Source organism: Cannabis sativa, chromosome 4 (genome assembly GCF_029168945.1).
Source record: "Cannabis sativa cultivar Pink pepper isolate KNU-18-1 chromosome 4, ASM2916894v1, whole genome shotgun sequence".
Lineage (NCBI taxonomy): Eukaryota > Viridiplantae > Streptophyta > Magnoliopsida > Rosales > Cannabaceae > Cannabis > Cannabis sativa.
In genome coordinates this window covers 14,608,269-14,615,636 of record NC_083604.1, presented here as the reverse complement: position 1 = coordinate 14,615,636, position 7,368 = coordinate 14,608,269, and the positions used below count along the sequence as shown (strand labels likewise).

Sequence of the window (7,368 nt, the reverse complement as noted above, 5' to 3'; positions counted from 1 at the left end):
AATAGAAAGTGATGGCTGAGTCAAATAATAAGTTTAACAAGTTTTTCAAGCCTTCTGTCAGAAAATTGCTTTTTCAGAAAAACTGAGCCTTCCACTTCTCTCTCTGTAGTCGACCCTATACCTCTCTCTTTTCCTCTTCTCAATTTCGAAACCTTAGTGATAGAGTAGTGCCCACACACAGCAAGTGGTACCTCAATCATAAATTGGAAGACTGTGAAGGATCACACACAAAGAGAAGGACATTCGGTCTCAAATCTTGTTAATACTTTGCGACAGAAAGGATACAATGGTTAAAGATCTGAGTGGAAGGAGACATTATTTTGCTACAATCAATGTAAGGTTTTCTTAACTTTATATGTGTTTAATTATCGTCTTAGAAAGTTCATATTTAGGGTGTTAAATAACATACTTGTGAGTAGATCTAAGATCCTGGTAAAATAATTTCGAACAAAAGCATCCAATGATCATCAAGATCCTGTTTCTTTGTGTAAGATTGAAGATGTAATCTCGGGTGACTTACAATATCATTCTTCATTTGATGATAATGTTGTCCAGCACACTCGAGGCTTTGGTCCCAATTTCCAAGATAAAGTTCTTGGGGATATTGACAATAAACAGGATGCTGATATGGATTACCAAGTCACTGTGGACTTTTATATAAGCCTTCATCGTGTTTTAGTAGAGAAAAAGGCCAATAACAATTTTTTCTTTCATGGACATGCTGTATTTGCGACATATCTTATCAAATGGACAAACCTTATTTTGCGCACAAATCGAGATACTTTGAATCAGGCTGGAATTTATGGAGCTGTTTATATATCAAGATATCCATTCAACTATGAGAGATCTGTATGGTGAGCTTTTTCTGAACTCTGGGGTCCTCTGTCTAACACATTTCATCATAGCAGCGGTGAGATGGGAATATCTCTGTATGACTTGAAGGTTATTGGAGGGTTACCTATTTTAGGAATTCCTTATGAAGAATTCATACCTCTTAACAAAAAATTGGTTGGTGGCACTCCATATCATTCTACTACTGCAGAGCTTTTAAGGCTCCACACTCAAATTTATAACTATTTGAAGAGTGTCAAAGTTTGTGCCAAATCAAATAATATAAATGTATCTTGGGAGCAGTGGATAGAATTTTTCTATAGAGGGAAAAAGATGTTTCAAGGTGTGAGACAAAACTCGACTTGTGAGGCCGTAGGAGAAGACGACCAAAGGAAAGGTAAATCAAAAGTTAATCTTCACTCTATTCCATTGAACATTTCAAAAGAGGGTAGTCTTCCAGCCTTTCTGTCTTTATGGCTAAGTCGTTTTGTATTTCCTATTGAGGGCTCCAACATTAGACCTGAAACTTTTTATATGGCTTCAATGATGGCCCACGGACACAAAGTTTCACTTGCACCCTCTGTTTTGGGATACATTTATTGAGCTTTGTATGATTCAGCCATACATGGCTTGGGGCGAGGTCAAGCCTTCTTACCTATGCATTATGTGAAAGGTTGGTTAGCCGAGCATTTTCGCCATCTCTATAGTGGTTGGGATCTTATGGATCTTCCTCATTTAAGTAAGTATGTGTTAGGATATTTTTAGTATTTAATTTAGGTTAATTTTAGCACATTTTTCGGTTTAATTTAAATTATAGTTGGAGCATTTTTACGCTTTTATCTTTTAGTTTTGCAGATTTAAAATAGATGAAGAGTTAGAAAATATCAGAAGAAAAAGGATAAAATATCGAATGAAAATATCCTGGTGGAAAATATCAGAATCAAATTCGGATAAAGATAGAAACAAGTGGAAGTTGGGTGCAGAGATCAACACGGGCCGCGGCATGGTATTAGCATGCCACGGCCCGCCTACTTGGAAGAAGACCACGTAAGCAAACTAAAGGCCACACGGGCCGCGGCATGGACTTAGCATGCCCCGGCCCGCCTCTTTGTCAACAGAGAGAAATATCTAGAAAAGCTGGCCCGAGATTTTTCCAGATATTTCAAATCCGAATCGAATTTAAACAGTACGGTTTTCCACCTTTTGAGGGACTTGAATACCTATATAAAGAGCAGTAGAGAGTGGATTTAAGCAAGCAATCTCAGAGGGAAAAAGGGAGAGTTCAGATACAGAATAAGGAGATCAGCTGCAATATTGAAGACATACTGCTCAGGATTTTTCAGCATTCTTCTTTTCTTCTCTTCAGTATTTTTCATCTCTTTTCTATCAGTTAATATGTGTATTTGTGCTGCATTGAACATGAGTAACTAAACACTTTAATTAGGGTTAGATGGATATTGTTTAACATTGTTTTATGGTTTTAATATGATTTACTTTCCCCCTAATTTCTATGTATTTTATTCTATTTGTGCTTAATTACTTTTAATTGTCTGGCCACCAATTAACTGTTTATGATTTTGATGCGAGATCTGAGAAGTGAGTGTCAAATATGCTATAGTAGAATAGAACTGAATTTCGATATAGGACGAGAGTACCTATATGGTTTAGATAGCTTATAGGGTTTCTGTGTTTAATGCCTGTTGCATGTTAAATTTATCACGAGAGTAGAAAGTTTGCATGTAATTGAGGTTTATATATCTGAGAAGACTATAAATTACCTTTGTAAACCTGCTATTGCATAGGAATTAATTATTAGGAAAATAATCATATTAGACCATATTCAATAAAAACAATTGAAATCGACACCCTAGTTTATTAACTATTAATTTTCTCGAATCGTTGCTTCCAACTATTTTTCTTATACTTCATTGTTTTTTTTCCTATCTTTTATTTAATCAAATAGAAGTAAAAGTTTAATTTCAAAGTACTTAACTACACTCCCTGTGGGATCGACCTCACTCATAGTGAGTCTACTACTTGAAACGATACGTACACTTGCGTGTGCTAAATATCGCAACAAGTTTTTGGCGCCATTGCCGGGGAGTGATAGTTAATATTATTCAAAATTAAATTTTGTTCTAATTTGATTTTTCTTTCTAATTTAAGTACTAACTCTGTTGTCTCAAGATCTTATTCTGCTTTCAGGTTCAATAGTTTATGAGAAGTCAAGGACCAATTGCTAGATTACCTGTTGACCCTGAGATAGAAAAGACCTGTAGAAGAAACAGAAGGAGGAGAAAATCGGAAAGAGCGGCACTAGAGATTGAACAAGAAGAAGTCATGGCTGACAACGCCAATAATGGTAACAATGGACACAACGGAGGAGGTGTAGAAGACCAGGCTAATGGACATAACAACAATGACCGTAGCCTGAGGGACTACTTACTTCCTAATTTGACAGGGGCCCGATCCTGCATAAGGCCACGTGCTGTTGACGCAAAAAGTTTTGAAATCAAGCCAGCCATACTGCAGATGGTCCAATCTTCAGTCCAGTTTGGGGGACTGCCGTCAGAAGACCAAACATGCACCTCGCCAATTTCGAAGAATTGTGCCAGACATTCAAGATGAACGGAGTTAGCGATGACGCCATCAGACTAAGGATGTTCCCATTCTCACTAAGGGAACGAGCCAAAAGTTAGTTTATTTCTTTACCAACTCATTCTATCAACACTTGGGAGGAATTGGCCCTGAAATTCCTATCCAAGTTCTTTCCTCCTGCAAAAATTGCCAAGTTGAGAGCTGATATCAATAACTTCACCCAACAGGACAGTGAATCTCTTTATGAAGCATGGGAGAGGTTCAAGGACTTACTGAGAAAATGCCCTAATCAGGGGATTGAGAAGTGGCTGCAAGTGCACAACTTTTACAATGGGTTGATGAATGAAACCCGAACACTCATAGATGCTGCTGCTGGTGGAGCTTTCATGAGGAAAAGTGCTAATGAGGCTTTTGATCTACTTGAAGAGATGGCCATGACTAACAAACAATGGTCAACAGAAAGAGGTCCATCTAAAAAAGTTGCAGGTATGCATGAGGTGGATGCTATTACCAAGTTGACAGCTCAGGTAGAGGCCCTAACAAAATTGATGTCCAATCAAGTAAGACAAGCTCAAGTGGTTTGTGAGATATGTGGAGGTCTTCATCACTTTTCTGAGTGCCAGGCAGATGTGGATGATTTGCCAATGGATGAAGCGAAAGCCATTGGAAATTATTCTCAAAACAACAACAACTATGGGTTTAATCAAGGAGGTAATCGTAGAAATAATGGGTTCTATCAACAGTGAAATCAGAACCAGTCACAGATGCAACCTCAGACTCAAAACTATAGTGGAAATTCTGGTCTTCAAACAGATTTACTATTGCAATTCATGATAGAGACGAGATCTTCCATTAAAGACTTGCAAACTCAGATGGGGCAACTAGCAACTCAGATAGCAACTCGTCCTCAGGGAAACCTGCCGAGCACCACTGAAGTTAATCCTAAGGAGAACTGTAAAGCAATTACTCTGAGAAGTGGAAAGAGTTATGATGGCCCGAGCCAAGCCAAGCCAGAGAATGATGAAGATGAACAACCAGCACCTACAACAGAAAAGCAGAAGACTACTGATGGTCTTCAGCAAAAAGAAACTTCTCCCCCTATTAGTATTGACCATCATATAAAGATTCCCTATCCTCAGAGGTTGCGCAAGACTAATACAGACAAGCAGTTTAGTAAGTTCCTTGAAGTATTCAGAAAGCTGGACATCAACATTCCTTTTGCAGAAGCTCTTGAACAAATGCCAAGCTACGTCAAATTCATGAAGGAGATTTTGTCAAAGAAAAGAAAGATGGAAGACTTTGAGACAGTGGCCCTAACAGAGGAGTGTAGTGCTATTCTTCAAAAGAAACTCCCTCCTAAACTGAAAGATCCTGGGAGTTTTACCATACCATGCACTATTGGAAAGATTGAGAATATTCATGCATTATGTGATTTGGGGGCTAGTATCAACCTTATGCCTCTGTCGGTATTTAAGAGACTTCAACTAGGAGAAGCAAAACCTACAACTGTTACACTACAGCTAGCTGATTGTTCTTTAGCCCATCCAAGAGGAGTAATCGAAGATGTTCTTGTCAAGGTGGACAAATTTATATTTCCCGCTGATTTTATAGTTCTTGACATGGAAGAAGACAACAATGTTCCTATCATCCTGGGGAGACCCTTCTTGGCAACAGGGAAAGCACTAATTGATGTCTAGAAAGGAGAGTTAAAGTTGCGAGTACAAGGAGATGAAGTTGTATTTAATGTACTCAAAGCTATGACTTACCCTACGGCAAGTGACAACTGTTTCGCAATTGATGTGGTGGACCAGTTGGTGGAGACAAAGATGCACATTGAAGACCCTCTTAATTTGACTTTGGTACAAGAGGAGGTGGTGGAACAAGACGGTAAGGAAGCTTATGAGTATGCTATGTGGCTCGACTCTTATGGACCATTGAATAGAAGATACTATGAAGAGTTAGGAGTCATACCTACAAAGCCAGCCCCATCTACTGAAAAGCCTCCTCAACTAGAGTTAAAAGTCCTACCGGATCATCTCAGGTACGAATATTTGGGAGAAAATAAGACACTTCCTGTCATTGTGGCATCTTCCCTATCTTCTATAAAGACAGATAAGCTATTACGGGTTCTAAGGAAGCATAAGAAAGCCATTGGATGGACTTTGGCAGACATAAAAGGGATCAGCCCCTCAACTGTAATGCATAGAATCCTAATGGAGGAAGGAGTGAAGCCTACCATCGATGCACAATGAAGATTAAATCCACCAATGAAGGAGGTTGTCAGAAAAGAAGTCTTAAAGTGGTTAGATGCTGGGGTAGCGTATCCTATTTCAAATAGTAAATGGGTAAGTCCAGTCCAGGTTGTTCCAAAGAAAGGAGGGATGACGGTGGTAAAGAATGAAAAGAATGAGCTCATCCCAACCAGAACTGTCACAGGATGGAGAATTTGCATAGACTACCGGAAACTCAACAAAGCCACGAGAAAAGATCACTTTCCACTCCCATTCATTGACCAGATGTTAGACAAGTTGGCAGGCCAAGAGTATTACTGTTTCCTTGATGGGTATTCAGGGTATCACCAAATAGCTATAGCACCGGAAGACCAAGAGAAAACGACATTCACATGTCCATATGGTACTTTTGCTTTTCGACGAATGCCATTTGGGCTGTGTAACGCTCTAGCAACATTCCAGAGGTGTATGATGGCCATATTTTCAGATCTAATAGAGAAATGCATCGAGGTGTTTATGGATGATTTTTCAGTATTTGGTTCATCGTTTGACCAATGTCTAAGCAACTTGGAATTGGTACTAACTAGGTTTGAAGATTCTAATTTGGTGTTGAACTGGGAAAAATGCCATTTCATGGTTACGGAAGGAATAGTGTTGGGACATAAGATCTCAAAAGAAGGTATTGAGGTTGATAGAGCCAAAGTATCTACAATTGAAAACTTGCCCCCTCCAGTTTCAGTTAAGGGAGTTCGAAGCTTCTTGGGTCATGCCGGGTTCTACAGAAGATTTATCAAAGACTTCTCCAAAATTGCCAAACCTTTATCTAATCTTCTCGCTAGTGGAGTACCTTTTGAATTTGGGAAAAATTGTCTTGAAGCATTCCAGATTCTCAAGGATAAGTTAATCTCAGCACCGATCGTGACTACACCAAATTGGGAATTACCTTTTGAAATCATGTGTGATGCAAGTGATTATGCGATTGGAGCAGTGTTGGGACAACGAGTTGACAAGGTATTCAGAACTATTTACTATGCAAGCAGGACCTTGAATGATGCTCAACTGAATTACGCTACTACAGAGAAAGAAATGCTGGCTATAGTGTTTGCATGTGATAAATTCCGACACTACTTGATAGGCAATAAAGTGATAGTGTATACAGATCATTCAGCAATCAAATACTTGATGACTAAGAAGGATGCCAAACCAAGACTAATTCGATGGGTTCTTCTTTTGCAAGAATTTGATCTAGAAATAAAAGATAAGAAAGGCACGAAGAATTTAGTGGCAGATCATTTATCAAGGTTGGAACTTGAAGAGAATCAGAATACAAAGGAGGTTCAAATTAATGAGGACTTCCCTGATGAGCAACTATTTCTCTTGAATTCTACTGTACCTTGGTTTACTGATTATGTGAACTACTTGGCTGCGGACATTATACCACCAGACTTGACAAGGCAACAATTGAAGAAATTCTACTCCGAAGTCAAACACTATTATTGGGAGGAGCCTATCCTCTATAAGCATTGTGCTGACCAAATTATTAGAAGATGTGTGCCAGAAGAGGAGATGTTTTCCATATTAACTCATTGCCATAGCTTGCCATGTGGGGGACACTTTAGTGGGAATCGAACTGCTGCAAAGATTTTACAAAGTGGATTCTTTTGGCCTACTTTATTTAAAGATTCTCACCAATTTGTCCAATCCTGTG

General features: G+C 38.8%; 1 non-coding gene across 1 annotated transcript; it reads right to left on the bottom strand.

Annotated features, from left to right (window-relative positions):
- Nucleotides 1-3,620: 3,620 nt before the first annotated feature.
- Nucleotides 3,621-3,727, bottom strand: LOC115715504 (small nucleolar RNA R71). Its single transcript, XR_004011372.2, has one exon. It is a non-coding gene; the product is annotated as a small nucleolar RNA R71 (small nucleolar RNA).
- Between the last annotated feature and the right edge of the window lie 3,641 nt (nucleotides 3,728-7,368).